This window comes from Chrysemys picta, chromosome 19, assembly GCF_011386835.1.
Source record: "Chrysemys picta bellii isolate R12L10 chromosome 19, ASM1138683v2, whole genome shotgun sequence".
Lineage (NCBI taxonomy): Eukaryota > Metazoa > Chordata > Testudines > Emydidae > Chrysemys > Chrysemys picta.
In genome coordinates, this window is record NC_088809.1 from 7,151,505 (window position 1) to 7,175,188 (window position 23,684).

The 23,684-nt window shown below is 43.2% G+C and overlaps 1 long non-coding RNA gene across 1 annotated transcript in view; it reads left to right on the plus strand.

The window, feature by feature from the left end:
- The first annotated feature begins 15,133 nt into the window (after positions 1–15,133).
- The window catches only part of LOC122174454 (uncharacterized), a 181,303-nt gene continuing 172,752 nt past the window's right edge, over positions 15,134–23,684 (plus strand). Inside the window, exon 1 of the long non-coding RNA XR_006176282.2 lies at positions 15,134–15,909. This is a non-coding gene — a long non-coding RNA (uncharacterized LOC122174454). The remainder of the gene's footprint in view (positions 15,910–23,684) is intronic.

Genomic DNA, 23,684 nt, shown 5'->3' on the forward strand with positions numbered 1-23,684 from the left:
CTAACATAATGGAGCTGCATCATAAGCAGAAGAGGATCATGCTTTTACATCCAGAGATCCTGGGGTCAGTCCTCACAGGTGATCTGACCAAGGGTGTCATTATGACTGGTACCTTCAGCAGCCCAAAATGTTTCCAGCTTTGAGAATCCCGAAGCAATTAAGCTTCATAACACTCCCGTGAACCTGTTTTTACTGAGGGGGCAAAATGAAGGACAGAGGATGAGAAATTTGTCCAGCAAGACTATGGCGAAGCCAAAAATAGTCCCCTGTGGTGGCCTTCTGCCTTTTAGGATATTGAAGCTGAGCTAATGTAGTGGATATGTACAGACTTCTTTCAGCTTGGGCTTTAACCCTTTCTGTAAACGGCGTCTAAACCCCCACAGGCCCAGCAGTGTTATCGATGCGGTTTTCTCGCTGAAGGCTTGATGCTGAAGGAAGGCTCTTGGCTGGCATTCTGGGTGCACGAGAGAGGGAGAATTTGCTCTGTATGGCTGGCTGAAGGAGCCCCATGCATAGTGCAAGTGAGCACAGAACATTCTACACTGGGACTCGTAGGGCTTAGATGGGGTTTTAAAGGTGGTGTTAGGCTTTTCTGGGAAAGAAATTTGTTTGGCTACAACTAATTATTGACATGCATTTTTCATTAGCATTATCCGACTGGCTACTGTACACTGTCTGCAAAGGGAGAGGAGAAAGTCACCTCCCCTGGAGGATTTTACAGAGAGAGGAGGGAAGGGGGAGTGGGAGCAGCTCCTGTTGGTATTCTGGTGCGATGGATCTGAACTGATCTTCCCAATCAACTCAGACTTAATACAAAAGCCTGCTCAAATATACAAATCATATGCAAAGATTTCGGTGGGTTTTAGGCAGCTTGGAATGCCTCTGTCCTCTCTGGATGGAAATTGTGAATTATTTTTATCTGGCTGGTTTATCCATCCGTCCGTGATTAAAGTCGTGGGAAGTGCCAGGCATCCCATCGATGGCCAGGTTTGCTTCGGTTGTGCCAGTCATACACAGGCTGAAAATGAATCCAGGCATTCGCTGGTGACTATCGCGGTGGAAGCGGGGAGGCGGAAGATCAACCTGTTTTCAGTCTGCATTTTCGTTGATGCCATCTTTTCCCTTATCGTTCATGTGGGGGCATATCTGAGCATATTTTCAGTCATTCTCAGGGCCTTTTAAACTGCCCTGAAAGAGTGGCAGCAATCCCTAGACTGTCTGTCTGCTGCCAAATGGGTTGTTGAGGGGGAAAATGTAGTGATGGAAGAGCTGGAGGGGCTATTTAATGCAGGCTGTTTAGAAAGGAGAGAAGGAGAGAATTTGGAAAAAAACAAAATCCCTATTAATGTATGTTCCAAGTAGAGCTGCTTTTCGGCTTTCCCTGGTATAGAGGAGAAGACTCCATGAAGTCCACTTGGGACCTAGCCGTTCCTAATTTAGCTAGGAAGTGCTTGGATACCGTGGTACGGGGGGCTAAAACTCTGAGCGAGATGTTACCAGATATTCCTGCAATGGATGTGGGAAAATCTGAGAGAGAACTATTGCCATTGCAAACTGACGTTAGCCACGTGACCGCAGGAATGGATTTGACCCCATCCAAATCCCCAAGGAAGCTGAGAAGGAAAATAAAGCGGAGAGAGCTCTTGCTACCTTTGATGTTTGCTGGACCCCTGGCTCCTCCCATTTCTGTATAGCGCAGCTATGGCTGCAGGTCTCCTAGACTGGTACCCAAGAGCTGATAGGCGAAGATAAGATGCAGGCTGTCAGTGGTGGTTTTGTTTTGAAAGTACACTATGAGAGCCCTGGCCGTTGAGTCCTGTGTGTTTTACCATAATGCCTCTCTGCTGTAGCTCTGAGTGAATCCTTGTTTCTGTAGCACTTTTTCTAGTAAGACGGTTTTGTCCACATCTAAGTCCCCAAGGAATTCCCTCCAAATTTACTAACTCGATAAAAGCAGTCACCATTTTATTTTACCAGAGAAGTCCTGTGGATTGGTTTTTGACTCGATCTCCTGGCATCTTCCATAATTCCTTTTAGTGATGATGTTTCTGGTCTGTGATTTGGATGGGTGGGCGAGCACCTCTGATCCATGGGAATTTAACATTCAGTTGGTCAGTTACTGCATGAAACGGGCTTTCTGCGAACACTCCTGCTGGTAAAACCCCATCCCAACAGCAGTCGTGGAGATTGCGCAAAGGGGATTTGATTTAAAAATTGGAGCAAACAGTCACAAAAACTTTTTTTGCAGCAGTCGTCCAGCTCTTCTATAAGTTGAAGTGCCTTTGTGCTGCTGTAGCCGTTCGACTCCTATTCTGTTTCATACATATTGCATCAAGTATGTGTGTCTGTAATGTGTATGATGATGTGGTGACCATTGGTCAGAGAAATAACACTCAGAGTGAGGCTGGAGTGACTGCAGGCTGCTCAGTGGAGATGTACCCAAGCTCTTGCAAATCTACACACTCAAGCCACGCGATACATTAACACTTCCAGTCACAAGCTGGAGGGTTTCCCCCTAGACTGATGACTCTCAAAGGAAAACCTCACTCAGTATCTCATGCACATAAAGGAGAAGGAAGGAACTTTTGGCAGACTGTATATACTAGCAGGACTTGCATGACGCATAGGAGTAGAGAACCAGGTTGTCAATTTAAATTATTAAACCCTTTTAGCCTTTATTTCTACAGTGCACTGGGATCCTGATCGTGCACTGGGAGCTTTGCCATGGACTTCAGTGAGTACGGTATGAAGGCCTAACTGTTCATGACCCTCAACAGCCACAGGTCCCTGCCCCATGTAGCTTATAATTATACACCGTGATTGGGGGTATGGGATGAAAACCTAGTGGGTCCTAGCTTGTAGAAAGCTGTGGAGTTAAGAGTCATGGTGCCTTTACATAGAGGTTTTTATAAGGTCACCAATCACCATGGCGTCTGAGACCCCTTTGCTTCCTTTGGCTCCCTGGAGATACATTCAAGTTTTGGGGGGGCTAAACCCTTGGGGTGGGGGAGAAGTGACAAGTGACAAAATCTAGCCCTGTGCTCTCTCTGAGGATGGCCTGATGGAAACTCACGGGAGAACTCTGTGGAATTTCCCATTTCTATAGGATTTTTCTCTGGTGGTGGTGGGAGTGATTTGGGCCTTATGCATCCAGGGAGAATAATACTGTAGGAATCAGTGGGTGATGTTCTGTGGCCTGTGCAGTGCAGGAGATCTGACTTGATGAGCGCAATGGCCCCTTCTGGCCTTAAAAATATAGGAGAATGTGACCAACAGAGAACCTTTTGGGTGGGAATAAGATAGATGTGTAATTAAAAGAATAAAAAGCGACAATATGTTTCTTGGATGTTTGGCTGCCACTTTTCAACTGGTTCTACTGCAAATCCTTTCCTATTAGTACTTTTCCTTTAAAGAAATGTCTGTAGCTGCCCCAGGGCTGTTAAGGGATAGTGAATGGGTGAGGGTCATGTGATTGTGCTTAGGAGAGTAGGTGGAGCTACAAGACAGGATCTCTACAAAGGTGTGGTCCAACCTGAGCAAACTTTCAGGAACCCTGAGCTTAGTGGAAAGTCTTTTGTTTCATTTCTGCCCCAGCACTAACGAGCTGTAAAGTCAATGGTCGGACTGGGTAGGTTGGAGAGCGTGATTTCAGGGCTGTGATTGCTAGTCGAATGATATTTAAGGCGATAAGTGTCGTGTGGGATGATACCCATTTGTAATAATTTGGTTCCATTTGGATTGGAGATCAGCAGCTCTACAGTGAACGTGTAAATTATAATGGCACTAAAACGCAGTAGCAATAAGCTCCCCAAATTTATTTGCACTCGTCCGCTGGCAGTTTCATTTACAGCGAAGAAACTTTCACCGTGGATCAGATCTTTTTAATATTTCCTCATAACTTCTCAGTGACAATCAGCTTTTCCATTAGGGGAGATCAGACAGATAAGTAATACTCAGAGATCTGCATGAATACCAAGTCATTCATTAGGAGCAATGCCACTGCGATGAATGCTGAATGAATTGACAGTGAGGGGACACTGAAAATTAAAGGTTATTCTAAGTTCATTAACTTCTATATTCCCTTCTATAACAAAGCCTTTCATGAGATCAGCGTTTGACTCTTAAACTGGGTCTCCTTGTCCCCTAATTTAAAACATATTAACATTGTTTAACTATTTTCCCTCCTTTTAAAAAAAAAAAAAAAAAAAAAAAAGTGTGTGAATGTAGCACTCATGAAAGTGGGCAGTACTGGATAGCTGGAGAGCCCTATGCATGATTATGAACAGGTGCCAGGCCGGCTTTCCTTCATGCATCTCTGCCAATGTACTCCTGGCATGATTTGCAAAACCTCTTGCTGTTCTAATCCCAGGTTCCTTGCTCGCAGAGACTGATTAGAGTGGAGAGCTGGGAGAGGGGAGAGTTTGTTCCTGGGATATGGACAAGAAGCCTTTAAGTACCAGAGCAAGACCTGAAAATTCATTTCACTCGTGCCTCAGAATGCCTAAGTAAGTCTGTCATAGTTCATTAAATCATTATACCAAGTGGCCCTTGTGTTACTATCAAAGTGAGGGGCCATTTGCAGCTGGTTGCAAATTAGAGCAACCCTGAGGTTGCTCTAACTTGTGCTGGAGAGTGTAAGCATTCCACACAGCCCCACTTGCTTCCCATGCCAGTTTGGGGTCTAGGCTGAGGATAGCTTGGCTGGGGCTGGGGTCAGGTTCCTGGTTTTAATACATGCCTGCAAAGTACAATGTAGAATTTGAGTTTTTCATTTAAATCAGGGATTCACATTATAGAAATAATACTCAACTTCATTCTTAACTATGGGATCATGACCAGTTACACATAATATCATAACTCCCTCAGCTGAGACTTAGTACTAATTTTATTTCTCTGTGCCTTGGTTTACCTACCTATAAAATAGGAACAATCTCCTCCTGGTGGGTGGTATGAATTTGTGGGGGCAGAACTCATCCCTTGTTAAATTGTCCTGGGGAAAATGTAATACCAAATTCACATAAAAGGTGAGTGCTTCTTCCTTACCTATGGAGATTGTAAAAGTAGTCCCTGTTTCCTGTGTGTTGTTTTTGGTTCTAGCCACCACTGTGCAAATGCTCCATCCCAGTGTACACTGTATGGCGTATGCTTAATCCAGTTTAGATTTGGTCTCAAGAGTTTAGGCTGTGGTTGAGGAAAACACTTAAATACATCTTAAGTCTATCCCTATTCAGGATGGCACTGTATGTGCTTGTCCACTTACTTCACTGAGAAATAAACATGTGCTTAAATTTAAGCGCAGGCTTCACTGCAGTCCTGAAAAGGGATGAATTCCAGAGTTGGGGCCATAATCTTCAGCACTGCTGCTCTGGAAAACATCTTCCGTATAATGTGGCATTTAAAGTCTGGGTGACCCTAAAGGGGCAACCCTTCAGCAAAACCAAGACACCACGCTCGCTATAGTTTATCAAATAAATGTGGTCTGGGGTAAAAGAATGATGGAAGGAGATCTGTAAGAACTCAAGGGCCTCAGTGGTTTGTAAAATACCTAATGCTTTTTCCTTTTGCATCCTGGACCTGTGGGAACAGACTTCAACACTTGATTGAAATCCATTGTGGCCAGCAGATCGAGGAACGTGATCGTTCCCCTTTATTCGACATTGGTGAGGCCTCATCTGGAATACTGTGTCCAGTTTTGGGCCCCACACTACAAGAAGGATGTGGAAAAATTGGAAAGAGTCCAGCGGAGGGCAACAAAAATGATTAGGGGTCTGGAGCACATGACTTATGAGGAGAGGCTGAGGGAACTGGGATTGTTTAGTCTCCAGAAGAGAAGAATGAGGGGGGATTTGATAGCAGCCTTCAACCACCTGAAGGGGGGTTCCAAAGAGGATGGAGCTCGGCTGTTCTCAGTGGTGGCAGATGACAGAACAAGGAGCAATGGTCTCAAGTTGCAGTGCGGGAGGTCCAGGTTGGATATCAGGAAAAACTATTTCACTAGAAGGGTGGTGAAACACTGGAATGCGTTACCTAGGGAGGTGGTGGAGTCTCCTCCTTTGAAGGTTTTTAAGGCCCGGCTTGACAAAGCCCTGGCTGGGATGATTTAGCTGGGAATTGGTCCTGCTTTGAGCAGGGGGTTGGACTAGATGACCTCTTGAGGTCCCTTCCAACTCTGATATTCTATGATTCTATGATTCTATGAAAAGGTACTTGATAAAACCTTTAAATGAGGGGTGTGGCTCCGGAGCCAAATGCAGCTCTTCAGACGTTAACATGCGGCTTCTTGTACCGATCCAGGGCTGGAGCTACAGGCGCCAACTTTCCAGTGTGCTGAGGGGTGCTCACTGCTCAACCCCTGGCTCTGCCACAGGCCCTGCCCCCATGCCACCCCTTCCCACCCCCTCCCCTGAGCCTGCCATGCCCTCGCTCCTCCCTCTCCCCCCTAGAGCCTCCTGCATGCCACAAAACAGCTGATCGGGAGGTGCACGGAGGGAGGGGGAGGTGCTGATCGGCAGGGCTGCCGTTGGGCGGGAGGCGCTGGGAGTGGGCGGGGGGGAACCAATGGGGGGGGCTGCTGATGTATTACTGTGGCTCTTTGGCAATGTACATTGGTAAATTCTGGCTCCTTCTCAGGCTCAGGTTGGCCACCCCTACTTTAAATACTGCATAGTGTATGGGCAAGATTTTCAGAAAGCCTACAGCTTCCATTGGAGTTGTGGGTGCTCAGGTCTAAAAATCTGATCCTCTATTTGTGTTTATAAACTTGGACACACTTTTTATGATCTGTGTTTTAGGCGTATATGAGTCAGGGCTTCTCCCTCTAAATCCAACCTTTTCCTTCTCCTATATTTGACTTTCCAGTGAGCATAATAATATCTATTAGCATTGATACAACACGTAACATCCTCTCAAACCATAACGAGACCTTGCAGTGCCTGTGTGAGGGGGAGGGCGTGTATTTTATTTCCATTTTGCAGATGGGGAAACTGAGGCACAGCGTGGCTAACGCCCATATTTTCCAAAGCATCCACTTGGTTTAGGTAGCCTAATTTGGGGGGGGGGGGGGGCAAACTGAGACAGTGAGGACCCGAATTGAGTCAGTTGAATAAATTAAATTAATGGAGATATCCTGTCTCCTAGAACTGGAAGGGACCTTGAAAGGTCATCACGTCCAGCCCCCTGCCTTCACTAGCAGGACCAAGTACTGATTTTGCCCAGATCCCTAAGCGGCCCCTTCAAGGATTGAATTCACAACCCTGGGTTTAGCAAGCCAATGCTCAAACCACTGAGCTGTCCCTCCCCCCTTGTGGAAGGGATGTGAAGTTGTGGGTGGTTGGCATTTCTGCAAATCAGACCCCACTGTCTCAAGCTGGGAATCCCAAATTTTAAATCTAATTGACTTTGCTTAAGGGCCACATAAGGCATTGGTGTCACAGCCGGGGTTAGAACTCGAGAGTTCCTGAATCGAGTCCCGTGATCAGTCCAGGAGACTGTTCATTATGATGAATTAGTGATATTGCAGCAGCTTCCGTGTTTTATAAACGTTTACGATTACATTGCCAGATCCCGTTGCTGAGCGGGAGAAGAGAATTTTTTGTTAGCCCCAACACCTGCAGTAGTAGCAGAGGAAATGTAAAACACAACAGGCAGTGTGAGTCATACTGTCTTGCTTAGACATTGCCTTCTTTCCTAGCTGGCCCATGGTGTATGACTAGCCCTCTTTTCCAGGTTATGGGCCTCTTGGGTTGTCTGTGGGGCGAAGAGCAAGAACCAGCAATGTTGTGCTTTTTGTTGCAGAGCCTGAATCCGTGTTCCTACAGGGAGGGGGAGAAAAAGGAAACGTCACTTTTTTTTTTCTCTACATGGATTAATCTGTTTAGCTTTTTAACCTGTGAGCCAGAAGAATTCTCAGAGAGTGACAAAGGGAAGGTGGCGGAGATTGAGGAGTGTGTGTGTGTGTGTGTGTGTGTGTGTTTGCAGGGGGGCAGAGTGAATGATAAAATATCCTTGTGCATTTTTGCGCTGGAAAGTTACGCCGATGGTGGAAGGGGAGAGGTTAAACCGAGGCAGAAAAGTTTGTGTCAGCCTTTTTCGATTTCTCCCTGCCATAATCACCACCTCCTTTTCCCCCCTCCCCCCATTTTGGAAGAAGGAGGTTTGCTGTCTTTGTATTTTAACTGTAGCAAAAAGATTAAATTGTTTACGAGCTCAGAGCCCTGGCTGCCTGGATGAGCTGCAAGAGACAAAGATAGACATTCTAATTCTCCGGTGTACTTTGTGCTTCCGTCCCCCTGTGCTGCCACTAATTCTTTTATCTGGCCCCAACACTCCAGGCATTATGTGCATTCATAAAAAAAAAAAAAAAAACCCTAACTGAAGCAGGCAAAATTACTGTTCTCTGCGCTGTACCTCCGATAACAATCTCTTGAATACTGATTACTTTTTTTTCCCCCCAACACAAAGCGACCAACACAAGTTGGTCTTTAACCCTTTATCTTTAGCAAGCAGAAAGACACGAGGAACATCTTACTCAGTTGGAAAAAAAATAGCATACAGAAGAATTACTGTTATCTCCTAGCCAGAAGAGGAACAGCAGAGATAAGAAAAGCCTGAAGAATTAAAAGGAACGTTGCATTTGGGCTGTAAATTCATGCTGAAGTCGGTTCTATTTGTCTGTCACTGGGGTTCATAATTTTTCGAGGTTGTTTTGATAGACTTATTGTGAAGACTGCATAGAAAACTCATCAGCATTTGTTGCCTCTGAGCATTATTGTCAGTGGTAACCGCATGGTTATAGACTGGAGGAAGATAATGGTTGAAGTATAAAGGAGATAAAGGCAAAACCTCTTCTCATTAAGGGCTATCTCCACCTCTGCAGACTCCGCAGTATTGAGTGACTGGCGCTAGTGCATTGGGCATAAATTATAGCAAAAAAACTAAAGGCAGCATCATTATTTTGAAAAAGTTATAATGACATACCACAAGCTTAAGACCTATTTACTCCAAAGACTGACAATAAATATAAAGAGAGCTTTACTCTGGAGTGACCAGCACTGGCTCGCTATTGATTGTATTGCCTGCACACATCTGTCTGCAGGTAGAATATAGCTCAGAACTTCAGGCACTTTATAGACGAGGAAGATCTGAAAGTTTTATTGCTTTAAAATGCCTGATTATCTCCCACTAAATAACAGTCCCCAAGGAGTGCTGGAAAGAAATCCATCCTTACTACAAATCTTTAGTTTTTGTTTCCATTGGAACTTCTGTTTGGAAAGCATCTGTGAATATTAGACTAGAGTTATGAGTGTGTGTGTGTGGCGGGGGAAATAAAACTAACTCTCAAGCGTGGAGGTTGTGGCCTGGGCCATTTCAGCTATTTGCATGTCAGTCACAAATCCGAGGCCAAAGCTGTTTGCAAACTGTGGTCCTCCCAGTTTGGGGGTTTTTTAATCCTGAACCAATTATATTTAAGAAGAACGTGGTAGTTCTTTAAAGTTGTGCCCAGAGCATCCACAAGGCAAAGAAATTATAATAATAATTAATGGAGATATCCCATCTCCTAGAACTGGAAGGAATCTTGAAAGGTCATTGAGTCCAGACCGCTGCCTACACTAGCAGGACCAAGTACTGATTTTGCCCCAGATCCCTAAGTGGCCCCCTCAAGGATTGAACTCACAACCCTGGGTTTAGCAGGCCAATGCTCAAACCACTGAGCTCTCCCTCCCCCTAGTTATAGTGCTCTATAGCAGGAGCTGGGATTCCATTGCGGAGAGTATTCCCTTCCATCAGGATAATTAACTAGACTGACACCTCTTTCCATTTTCCTTCCCAGTCCGGCTAGCTCTGCAGGAGAAGGAGCACGATTCTTAGTGTTTTCAACTTTTTAAGTCAAACCTGTAATAATACATTGCACACCAATCGCACCTTCGTAGTGCTTTGTAAATAGGAATGAATTTCCAATACCCCTGTGAAGTAGATAGGTATTATTTTTATAACGGGAGAAACTGAGGCACAAAAATGGTGTGACCTTGGACAAGTGTCAGAGTTGGTGGCAGAGCCGGGAATAGCACCCAAGAGTCCTAACTCCCAGTGCCTTGCTTTAATAAGCAAATCATGTTCCTTTAAGTGCTTGTAAAAGGTGCCGGATTCGCAGTCCTGTGGCCTCCAAATCCTCTGTCCATATTGCCAAGGTAGTGCAAGGTTCCACACGTTGATTGCGCCACCACTGTGCTGCAAGCATGATTTAATGGACAGTGTCTAGAGGTCAGAAGCCAGTTCAGTCTCCATGGCCCATTCATGAGAGATGCTCTGCTACATGCCCCAAAAGGACACCAGTTGTGATTTGTGGCAGGTTAGCTTTTTTTTAATAAGGACACTAGTCCATGCGGTACTGGCTGGAGACCCCTTGATCCTTTTTGGATGCAACAAGTCTGCTGTGAACAATTGAAATAGATCTTCTCTTCTTCAGCTGTGGTATCTGGTAGCCATTGAGTAGGCTCCCATGACCTAATGCCTTTGGCAAAGAATTGCTTCCAGATTAGTTTTTTGGCAAGGCAGTCACTATGCTGATACATGAGTTGTGATTAGTCTTAACAGCCTGGAGTTTCTGGCAAATGACCGTAAAGACAACAGGACATCCCCTCCTGAACCTCTTACCATCAATTCAAAGTTAACAACGAGGAATTACTGATCTTTTCTTCCTACACTCTGTCACTGTTAACAGCGCCACAGTCTCTCTGGCCCACACCCATCTTTGACTCCTCCTTGTTCCTTATCCTGTCTGCACTAGAGACTTTTTAAACGAGGTGGCACAAACACTAGGGAACAAGCCTGCATTGGAAGGAACTGGAATGGTTGACCTTGCAAGGCCTTCTCCACTTCAAAGACCAGGCTGCTGCCTAGTTACTCTATGAATTTAGAGTTTGAACCAATGTGCTAGAGCAAAACTGCCTTAATTCCCCTCAGAATAAGAATCTGATCTTTATTATGAGAAACAGGTAGGTAGGAGGATTTGAATTCTACAGCGAATCCTTCACTAATGAGCATCTCTAAGAGGAAAACTCCTGGCTTAAACAACTGCTTTTAAAGTAATCACATGTGGCTTTCTGCACAATTTTCATTCCATGTTTTGTCAAATACTTGACGCAATGTGGTATTTGCTGGTGGCCCCGTAAAACAGATTCATAAGCCTCCTTCCTCTCTTCAAGGTAGGATGGATAATTTTGTACTTAAGACACTAGACTGGGACTCAGGACCCAGTGGCTTCAGTTCCTGGCCCTGCCACTGAGTTCCTGTCACTTAACCTTAACCTGTAATCTGGGGATAATAATTCTTCCCTGGCTCACAAGGGAGGGTTGTGAGGATACTTGTGAGGCACTCAGACACTCTCGTGATGGGGGCTAATGTGAGAATGCAGACAGGCTTCATTGTGTTAACAATAGAGGTAACCATCACTGGAATTACTCAGTAAAATTCAAAACTGAACGATTCAATAGAATGGTCATGAATTCCTGGATTTATTAAAATTAAAATAGAGATCTCTCCATTATCTCCCTGTGTTCCAAACCCCTCTCATTTCCGATCACGTCCACCATGCTATCAGAAATCCAGCTGACACCCCCCAAAATAAAGATCTTTGAGACCCAGGGTGGAGTGTATAGAGCCGGGCCCAGGGTTTAGGGCTAACTTGGATCTTTGGGTGCTTTTGGGGAAAGAAGAGCACTTTTTACATTTATCGATACCCTTTTTATGTAAGGTTTGAATGGATGGAAAGTTGTAGCCTCCCCGTTTTACTGCGTGTGGTGATGTTTAGCTCAACTGCTCTCAAACTGACGGCTAGGAGTGTATTGGCACATCTATAATTCTAGCCGAGAATTATTGGGGAAATGTGAGTGTTGGCTCGATTTCTTAGGCTTCCTTGTGAAATTGGGTCTGGGCTACAAAGAGCTAAGTAGGAGGCCAGGCTACTGCAGAGGGTTTGGAGGTTGCTCTATCATCGCCATCCTCTTGCTGATAACTGTGAGTCTTACTGCAACTGAAGATGAGCCAAAGTGGTGATTCAGATCCAGTTTAAATTCAGATTTTAGGGTTCAGACTGACTGCTGAATCTGAACTCAGAATCCGGTTCCAGTTTGACAGCACAGAACTGTTCTTGCCAAATTTTAGTCTAAAATAGTGGTAAACAGAAGAGAGCATGAGAATTACCACTGTTTGGGACTGAAATCTCCCAAAAGCGTTTTCTTATGAGATTTCTACCACATCCAAGCACCAAAAGGAAACCAGACCTCCCTTTGGGATGTGGAGGCAATCTGGAACAAAAACTGGAAGGAAGGGCTTTGGTTTGGGACTCAAATCCAAGTTCTGTCTTCCTGTGTCTCGCATTGGAGGAGTTCAGATTTGAGTCTCTGGTTTTATCCATCTCTTAGTAGAAGAGCTGCTATATAGACTGAAGAACAAGAGCAATGAGGGTCCATCATGACCCTTCATATACCCCATTGCCCTAAGTTCTATTCCACTCTTTCTTTCCCGCTCCAGCTGCCACAAAATGGAATGGAGGTGACGCAATGGATACTGTATCAGGATAGACTCTATCAAGAGTAGAACTGCAGTAGCAATATGAAATTTGTACATATTGACCGGTTCATATTTGTATTCAATAGCACTTCACAGTTTAATCCAAGCCCTTTCAACAGTGATCCTAATGGGATTATTTTGGATTTACACCATTGGGGCAGAGAGTAGAATTTGGCCAACTAATCCTCACAAAATCCATGTGACTAATGTTAATCGTACTGAGGGCCTGTCTGAAATATTTATGAAGAACTGTGCAAAAACTTCACTTTAGGGGTTTCATATTTTCCTTGTGAAATCAGGAACTGCACAAGTGAAGGGGCCAGATCCTCGATTGGTGTAAATTGGCATCGCTCCAGTTGAGGATCTGGCCTAAGACCTCCAAAATGACCTTAGCTGGCCTATGTTACCCATGGAAATGCCTGGCTCAGGTCAGGAGTCTCATGTTCACAATCCGTGTTCCCCCCTCCTCCACCCCCACTATTCCTCTCAACAGGAGCGTTTGCACCAGAAACCTGATTCAGTAAGTTGCATTAAAGTCACATGAACAATAGTGACCTATACGTCCAATGACCACTGATAACCACAGTTAAAATTGTAGTGATTAAATACTCTCAACAAACCACCCATGAACATTCTACATGTGAAAAATACATTCAAGATGGCTGCTCACGGACACTTCATGAGCTGAAAGAGAGGCTTGCTTTGTCTGCTTAGTTTGCTGTGAATTGCTTACTCAGCCCTTAATAGTAGGCTCCATTTTGCCCTCAAAGATTTAAACGTGGCTCCCACCAACTTCCAAGGGAGTTGCATGATGCATCAAGGGACAGCATTGACCTGTCTGTGCATCACTGGGAGACTTACAGTTGCTGGGCATGATTCTCACTAATGAAGGGAATAGGAGCCAGGCTGCTATGAAAAATTTGGAACAGAGTCTCCTTTGTTAAGCCAGTGCATTCTGGTTGATGCACTGCTGTAATTTAGGTGAAAGTTTGGATGGGAGGTTTAAAACTAATGCATCAAAATCAATGGGAAATTCAAGAATTTACTAGCCACACCCCTCCTAGAATGATTGGGCTGTAGAGGCAAGATTGCTTTGCAGACACAGTGGTTCTTGTGTGTCCTGGGTGGGCTTTCTGAATTGGTGATAACCCCGACCAGAAATGACTTGTCTTTATGGCTGGAGCACTGTCATACTGAACACAGGTACTGACCTCAGCAGATATATTTTCATTTTATAGTGTGAAATACCAACAATGATATCTACCTTATGGCTCCCAGATTATAATATCCGCTCCTTACCAGTGCCGGTACAAGCCTTCTATTTAGGCTCACAATAAATACAAACACAGTTGCAGTAATATTTCATTTTTTGATGGCATAGCGGTGGTTTTTGATTATATAAATCAGGCTTTAGAAAAGGAATACAGCATTGTGACTGACTGACTAAATAAAGAAATGCAAATGTAAAAGTCCTTACAAATAATAATAATAATAATAATAAAGCTGCTTTCGAATGGACATTCAGGATCAACTGGAAAACACTGCACTCTTGGTGTGAATAGGAGAAATCAGTTGGGCGCAGCATGCAGGCGGGTTCCTGATAAACTAATGCTCCTTCACACAATTTACAATCCAACTGAATTCATTTGCATGACAAAATTGGCTCGGGTATTCATGTGTTGCAGCAAGACAAGTGTAACATTACAAAGAACAAGTAACCATGGGGAAGGTTAATGCAGACAATAAGGAAATACAATGACATGAATTGGGTTCGTCTTTTGCCAACCTCTTATCTGAAAGAGAAAAATAACAGCCCCCTTCCTCCTTGTTCGTGAATAAAAGAGTTGTTTCATGGAGAGGAAAGTGAGGGAAGGGGAGAAATGTGCGAAGTTGACAAATAAAGATCTATAATTCCATCATTTTACAGCAGGTGGTGGTTGAAGGGAGAGGTTTAATTATGAAGGAAGAACATGGGTTGGTGATGTGAAGCGTGTTTAACTAATCCAGCCCTGAAGACATGTGGTTGGTAACTGAACCATCAGTTAAGTGTTTTGAGTAGCCAACGCCATTGCGTCAAATTCTGCTCTGTTACACTGGCAGAAGTCCATGGGGGAGGTTTGCAGAAACCACGTGGGCTGCACCAGCATAACTGGGAGAAGAATTTGGCCCATCATGGGCCAGGGTTTCAGAAGACCTCAGCCCTCACAGTCAGAGGCAGATTTTCAGAAGATCACAGCAGCACATCGGATGCTGGCTTCTTTGGGAAATCTGGTCACAAGAGTTGCTCCTGGGCGCTGAGCACTTTTGAAAACCTGGCTGGCATTTAGGTGCCAGAGTGTTAGCTGAGCTCTTCTGAAAATCTAGGCCTGATTGTGGGTGCTGAATATTTCACAAACTGGATTACTATGCAGCTTTCAGGAAGGGTTGGTTTTTTAGCCTCACACATAGATTTGTGTTGGCAGATGGACCGAAGAAGCCTGGCTAAATCTCACTGTTGATAGGGTTAGGAGAGGTCTCACTTTTTATTTATTTATTTTTATTTTTGGGGGGCTGTGAGCCCTTGTTCTGGATAGAAATCGATATGCAGTAATAAAAACCTAACGGTGCAGTTCAGTGTCCTGTGTGACTGGAAAATCATGCAAAGGGAAATGCAAAAGTCATTGCCAGAACTTGAACTCAGAGCACCACAAGATGTGAGACCAAGGATGCTTGTCACTGAACAGAACATTATAGCAGGGAACGGGACTAATACCATGCTGAGACAAAGGTGTTAGAGAAATCAAGCCTACAGGGGAATACAATCTCTTCCTCTGAGATCACATTGAACTGCAGGACAGGAGAACAAGAGTTTCTGAGCCACTTTCTCCTAGCGCCACACCCTCCCCCAATGCACACTCATTTGGTTGGGCTTTTGGCTTTGCTTGGCTTTTGGAGTCCTCCTCTAGCCATTAAAGACTCTCCCGGACTGGAATGGGCTTCCAGCTCTTTCCTGCTCTCAGGAACCGCTTGGCTAGTGGAGCCTTTGAACACGGTGAGCTGAGGAACATGACATTTGCCATCACAGATGTTGCTCCTCGTGAAACTTGAGCAAAGCATCAGGATATTTAGTGGCATGCGGGTGCTGCTTTTCTTGATGGGAGCCAGAGGTCCATAGGGCGTCAAAGTAGCTCATTTATGCTTCATTTTAAAGGGGTCCTGGCTTCCATGCTCCAGCGCTTTGGCGTATCACTTCTGAGGACCTAGAAAAAGGATTCAAGCAAGGTCCCATTCTGCCTCTCCCCTGTGTCCGTGGCATGCAGCTAGTGCCTGGTTTGGTCCAGTCACGCGTATCTGCTCGAGGTAAGGCCAACTTTGCAGGGGGGTGATGTTCATCAGGGTTGAGGTGTGCGGGAGGAGCTGTGCGTGTGTGTGGGTCTGACGTTTACACCTTCCTACAATATCACTGGAATCTGTGCTTTGCTTGCTCACTTTCAGGAGCATTAAAACACTCAACCACCTATTAAGTTTTAAGTAGAAATCGTGTGTATGCGCATGACAATTTGTAAGTCAGCAGATGACTGAGCTGCTGCTGTCGTGTAAGGATAGAGTTATACCTGTATTTTCATAGATTTCCTGTGTGACTTTCGAAAGCCACTTTGCTTCTGTGTGCCTCAGTTTCCTCCTCTACAAAATTGGGATAATGTTACCTTCCTGTCCTCTACAAGCATGTGGAGACAAAACTAACGGATGTTAGCAAAATGTGCCGAGTTGCTTCAATGGGAGAAGCTATATAAGTGCAAATTATTATTATTACGGTATAGAATTATTTGAAGAGGAGGGGTAGGCTGGCTAATTGACTAAATGCTTATTACATGGAGGAAAGCTTTCTGGGCCGGAGGAACACGTCACTTCTAACAAGCAGACTGCATCGTTAGCAGGCCTCTTTATTCATTGTTGTTCTCAAATTGGAGCACTCGTCTCCATTTCCAGCCTGGATTAGATGCTCTGACAACGGGTACTTGATAAGTACAAGGGCCCCTCTTTAGATCAGCTCTGCTCAGCGACTCAGCAGGTTAGCCCCTCAATTGCCATCTGCAACAAATCTGTAACAAGTTGACAAACGGCTAATTTTAATTTAATCTTTCGGTTTCCAACCTAATGGAAAGAGAAGAAGGGAAAAAAAAAAACAGGAGAAGGAAGTGCTCACCCGCATCCGTGATTCACACCACTCACTCGATGGGGAGTTTCTGTGCAAAAACTGGTTAGGAGCACAATAAGTGCCTTACATTTTTGAATTAAATTTAACCCCAGGGTGCCACTGCTTCAGAGCCATTGGAGGCAGAGTTGTAAATCATGGTAGCAGATTCCGTTTCTGATGAGCACTTCCCATCACGATGACATTTAAACTATTAATTAATTAGGAGAGAGCAAGATGAGAAGATTTGGAACTCTCCCCTTTGGATAATTACTGTAGAACACATTTGTTACTGTAATGAACGTACAGGATATGACTTCAGTGAGTGCATGTTCTGTGTGTGTGTGTGTGTGTGTGTGTGTACAGATTTTTCAGCAAGCACTAGAGACTTGACAAGGGGCGGGGAAGAATTTTGTAATACAGGGGTCGGCAACCTTTCGGAAGTGGTGTGCCGAGTCTTCATTTATTCACTCTCATTTAAGGTTTCGTGTGCCAGTAATACATTTTAATGTTTTTAGAAGGTCTCTTTCTATAAGTCTATAATATATAACTAAACTACTGTTGTATGTAAAGTAAATAAGGTTTTTAAAATGTTGAAGAAGCTTCATTTAAAATTAAACTAAAATGCAGAGCCCCCCGGACCGGTAGCCAGGACCCGGGCAGTGTGAGTGCCACTGAAAATCAGCTTGCGTGCCGCAGGTTGCCTACCCCGATGTAATATATGCACGGAGACACAGCCTGATTTTCAGAAGTGCTGACACCCAAAACTCCCATCATGCCCAATGGGTGTTGAGTGGGTGTTCAGCACCTCTGAAAACCAGCCTTGGATGCCCATTTACACTGCCTTCCGCTTTAGAATTGTGTGCTCTTTTATGGCCGATCCAAAACCCACTCGTGTTGATGGGAATCTCTGCAATGCAACTGCCGGTGCAATGGTTTCCAGAGCCAGGCAGAGCTTAAGCTGGTAGCATGCTCGTCTTGCACAGTTCTTCTGGTATCAGCACTGATGATTCTCAACCCACTGCTATTCCAGTTTGGGACTTCTTCAGACATTGTATTAATCTGTATGGTGGACACCACCAGAGTCTAGACTGACAACTCTGGCTGAGCGCTGTATTAAAGTTGCTTATCATTTTACTTGGTGCTTATTTCCTCTGGAAATTTCCATTACATGCGTCTGACGAAGTGGGCATTCACCCACGAAAGCTTATGCTCCAATACATCTGTTAGTCTTAAAGGTGCCACAGGACCCTCTGTTGCTTTTTACAGATCCAGACTAACGCGGCTACCCCTCAGATATAGAACTGACTGTTTCCCTGAATTCTGCTCAGAGATCTCTGAAATCTTGCTTAGATTTCTCTTTTCAAAGAGGATAATGCCCATTTTGATAAAATGGGAGTTGCTGTTTCCTTACGGTATCTCTGCTTCCTGTTAGTAATCAATCAATCAATAAACTCCATATTTACTTTTTGAATGTAAAAATTACCTTTCCCTGCTAACCCAGTCTTGACAGAAGCCATTTGAATAGGAACAGGGAATCTCTACTAGTTTATATCAAACAAACCTGAAACCTACGTTTACAAAACTGCTTAATTCGTTAGGTCAGCTCTGTCTTTGACAATTGTAATATTTATGGTTTAACAAAAAGAGTAAGCGTATATTGACTTGATGATGTGTTGTTGTTAATTATAGACTTCTGGTAATATGAGAGGTTCAATTAGAACCTCCTTATTGAGGACTTTGAAGGTAAGAGCATAAACTGGTGGCCCATTGCTCCTTGGAGGTAATCAACATCTCTCTAAACAGTTTTCAAGATTTTATTACTGTGAAGCTAGAGGACATTGGAACAGTTACAGAAGACTCTGGAAAATTGGGCTGTTTTGAATATTCAAATTAAATGACAAAACAAAGTTCGGGGAGAATACAGACGTAAATGTCCATCTGTCCTCTGACCCATGTGAAAAACATGGTTATGGAAACATGTAAGTTAAAGTTCAGCACATGCTTCAATTCCTTACTAGATAGGGGTGGTTTGCTGAATCAGGGCCTTTGGGTGTACACAGACAAGTGTGAATACAGTGATTTCACATTTTAAATAGGGCTGGTTGAAAATTTCCATCTGTTTTCAGCCAGAGCTTTCTTTTTTTTTTTTTAAGTCAACATTTTCAGGTGGAGGAGAATATTTCTGATGAGTTCTAGTTTTCAAGGGCCTTTGAAAAGGTGGCAGTAAGGAGTTACTCTCAAGAGAATTGGTGGGAAATGGTACTTTTTCAGATAAATGGTTCTGCAATGAGGTCTGCATGGATCTAATCTCAATGGTGGAACAGGAGCACCAAAAATGTCAGCCCCACCTTTATTCTGCATGTTTGTTTCTTTGGATCTGTAGACATTTCTTTACATTTTAACTCACTCAGTCACCTCTTAGTTCAATATTCAGAAAACAATCTCCCAAAATTCTTCCTCAAATCACCTATGAACCCATCAACATTACTATCACAAACATGAATCCACTGAAAATATCAGAGGATCCCTCTTGGAAATGTTTTTAAAGACCACCTGACATTCTGGAGCCTTCAGCAAGTCCAATATGTGCAGAGATGGGATCCCAGAATTGTGTGTGAATCCCCCACCCCAAAACGTACATGAAGTTAACACCGTTAAGTTCATTCTCAAACTTTTTCTTTCTGAATGCTGAAAATATTCCTAAAGGCTGCTGAAAAAAAGGGAATAAAATGTTTTTTTAAAAAGTCTAAAGAATGCTGGGATGTGACAGTGGGTTTCAAGAGGGGCTTAACTACCAGTTATCTGAGATTCCTGCTGCTCTTCATTCTGATAAAATGGGACTTGTTGGGGACAGGGTTGAAATTTCTAATGACATGACTTTCCATTTAGGCCCCGACTCAGCAAAGCTCGAAAGCTCTGATGAATCAGGATCTAAAACATTAGCAGAATGGCCAGCCTCTCATCTGGTTTGATTTCAACTCCGAAAATTAGCAACACAAGCCAAGTGGGCCTAATTTGGATAGACAGTTCCAAATTTTGTTTTAACCTTTTCCACTCTAACCCTCCAAAATGGGCTCCATATCAAATGCATTTTTAAGGCATGTTCCTGTTTTTCTCCTTAAATGTTCCTGTTTACAGCTTTCCAACGCAGGCAGTTACGGCAACAGTGGATGGTCGTCCGCATCTGATAGCTCTGTTGTGGTCTATGTGCAACGAGGAGTTTGGTCAGTCCAGCTCTCAAAAACTACTAATTTGCTTGGCAACAATAGTCTGGACTCCTCTCCTTGATGGATCAGCAGGGCAATGAGTGAACATCAGGCTTGCATTTCTACCGTGCTGTGCGCTTCTAGGCTAGAGGACTTCAGACTTCACAGCTGTCAACCCAAGACCTTTCGTCAGCACAAAGATCTCCCAGGAATAAGGAAAATCAAGACTAGTGACTTTTTTCATTCATCAAATTTTCCTTTCCTTTCCTTATCCATTGGTGGTCTTGTTGTGGCCATGAGTGGATTATCTTCCTGAATGACCTCCCCTTCCCAACCAGAGAGCAGTGACACATGAATTGCGGGCCAGCACCTGCAAGCAGATTGGTTCTTTTGTGGTTCCTTTGCTATAGCAGACTTCCTCAGTGGAGATTAGAGTATAAATTGTTTGACCATAGTCCTTTCAACATTCCTTACTTTTTCTTCTTTTATCTTGTGGTTAGACCACACTTGCCAGTTATTGCCATGAAAAGACCGCATTGTTTCTGTGTGTAATAACAGTGAAATACACAACTCCCAGTACTGCAGGCTATACAAGCACTTTGCACATGGTTGGTGTAAAACAAATAATACTTGATAATACGTGAATAGTTATTATATAGGAAGCTGCTTCTGGAAAATCTTAATCATTCAGGGTATTCATAATTATTACCATTTTAGCTTAGCTTAATATGGGGACAACTTGTTCTGAGTCTGGAACAACAAGTACCAAAGTTAATCACAAATGAGTTCAGGACCTGACCGTGTACTAGTGAAATCAATGGGCATTTGCCATTGGCTTTAATGAGAGCCAGATTTGGACTTTCAGCTGTGAAAAATCGCACATATTCTCAGTAGACTGAAAATAGTGCAAGTGAAAAATGTTATCAATTAAACTTTTTATGAAAAGTTTTTGCATCTTGGGTTTTTTGCTAAATATCATCATGAGAAGTTATGGGTCCCCCCCACCCGAACATCTATCAATCAGATAATTGATCTTTGCACAAATAACATTTAGAATTGTCATTTTGAAATCTTGAGGTTTCAGGTGGCAAATAAGACCATTTTTAAGTGGAGAAAAAGCCAGTTTTTACATATTCTTGTGTATGGAACATTGCAACATCTTGCAGAGTGGAAAGGGGAGGTTATTCCAATTTTGTCCCATTTCTGCTGGGGAGGAGGGGGGAATCTCGAATGTCAAAATGTTGTAAATGTTTTGCACATCTTCGCTTCCAGGTCACTGCTCCATTCTGTGTAGTTGAAGTAGGAAGGTTTGGTTATTACCATAGCAATGCATATAGTGGAAAAGTCTTTGTTTTAACCTTTGCTTGTTTGAGAAAAGAGCTGGATCAGCATTCGTGCTGTGTCAGGAACTTTGAGTTAGCTGGGATGAGGACACAGCTGCCTAGACCTGGTTAGGCTTGATGGTGGAGCCGATTGGCTTTGGAAGCTGAATGCCCCAGTTCTATTCCCAGATGTGTTTTATAATGAATTAGTTTAATTGCATACCTCTCAATCTGCCAATACCCAATTGTGGGACAAAGACCCAAAATGAGACACACGCACAAGAAAATTAATACTGCAGGAAAGGTCGTAACAAGGTGGGATTTAATTCTTTCAGCATAAGAAATATTTTTCTGTCGCCTCAGATTCACAATTCAGTGTTTTGTTTGTAAATAATCCCACGATAGTAAGTGTGGGAGAGTGCCCGGTGTGTGAGAAGCGGAGTTAAATTTGGATTTAAACTGAAGGATAGCTGAGAGGTACAGTATGGCTAATTGTGTATGGTCCGATGTCAGAAAAGGTGATGATGGAAGCCTTTGGAAGCCGAAAAATAGTCTTTATTTGAACCTCCTAATATATGACCAGTTTGCAACAATAGTCTGTCTGTGGATTCTAGGTCATTAGTACTTTAAAGCATAACCTATACTTATGAATGTTCACTCTCGCTGATATTTAAACATCTCATTTAGGTTTTTTCCTTTAATATTGTGTTTGTAAAGTGCTACGAGAGTCTTAAACAGGGCACGGTTACTATTTCCTTTATGCTTTAATACCTAATATGATGGCCGAGGGGGTGGGGGGTGGGGGGGAGAGTTGGTGGAGGAAGGAATAATTTTGACAAATCCAAAGGGGGAACGCTTGGCAACATGGTGTAGCTGAGTGTAACCATAAATAAAACCCTGTGTGAATTCCCCTTGGAGACGCTACAGATCTATTGAACAGGGCACCCTCTCTATAAAAATTGTCCGTGAGCGGTAATAGCAAGCTATACATTATGAGAAAATATAGCATGGGGATTTGCTATACTTGGAAGCAAAACTATGAGAAAAATGGTGGGAGGTTATAAGGAATTGTTCCATCCCATAAGAAATGTGTTTTATTCCAGACCCCCAGATTTCATCTTCCCCACACACCTGAATTAGAAATGAAATTGACAGCTTTCCAGGGTGTGCAAGAATCCATACAGCGATGTGCATTATTTTGGGAAGCTAATTAGGGCAAACAGAGATAAAGCACCCTCTGTGCATTATGAGCTTGTAAATAATGGGAAAGGATTTCCTTCGGAAATTAGCACTTGGAGGTATAGGAAGCTATGAAATCAAATGCTGCAAATATATGCTGTATTGTCTCTCCATTGATTTTTTTTTTTAAACCTTAAAAAATGACATGCAGAGGGGAACCCTCTAGGATTTGACTGGCACAATCCTGCAAAACAAGAAGTTCAGTTTTTTAAAAAAAATCCACTCATTTCTAAAGAAATTTCCCAGATTAGATTTGTAAATCAAAAACCAATATATAACATGCAAGAATTGATCTGTTTTATATTCCTCAGTTACATTTTTGTGAAGCACATTTAGAAGATTTAGAACGTATTTGCGCCTGCTGGTTGAGCCATTATATGCTTGAGTTCATACATCTATTTGTGAGGCTATAAAACAGGCATCGACTACCCATGTAAATTGTGTTCTCCACAATAAATTATATGCATACTTGCAAAAATACATAACTGCTGTTGGTTGGCTTACGTAGGCTGAATACTAATGATGTTTAAAGTTGCATTGTCCCTCTTCTCAGGCCTAATTTAGCCTCTACATCAAAAATTATGTAGGAAAAAACACTTTATCCTCTCACTGAGAAATAAAATGGCACTTACGGGCACCCACATATCTTTCTTTTATGAAACACCACCATTTTCATACTAATTTTAGCTGCATGGGGTTCACAGAAAAGTCTGTCTCATGCAAAGCTGGTAGGAGATATCACTAGGTATATACATTTTACGTGTGTGAGTGTGTGTGTGTGTGTGTGTGTGAGAGAGAGAGAGAGAGAGCCTTTGTTTTCTTAATATTTTTTCCCTGAAGTTCACAGACTTAAAGATTCTTACCTCTGGTTCCACGTATGTTGAAAACTATTGAGAGAATAAATTGGAAGCCCTGATCGGGCAATACACAAATGCAATGCCTGTCCCTGGGTGGCCTTCGAGGGATGAATGAGTTAATTAATTGGTTTGGGTGCTCATATTTCAAGCTTCTTAAGAGAAGTGAAATGTGCCTCTTTTCACAATGGAATAGGGGACTGACCCCTGGCTTTCCATTTTAGGTCAGTTGTTCTTACAAATAGGGGCTGTTGAACATGCGTGTACATTTGGTCATTTTATTGTAGCAAACTTTCTATATTATCTTCATTTTTGT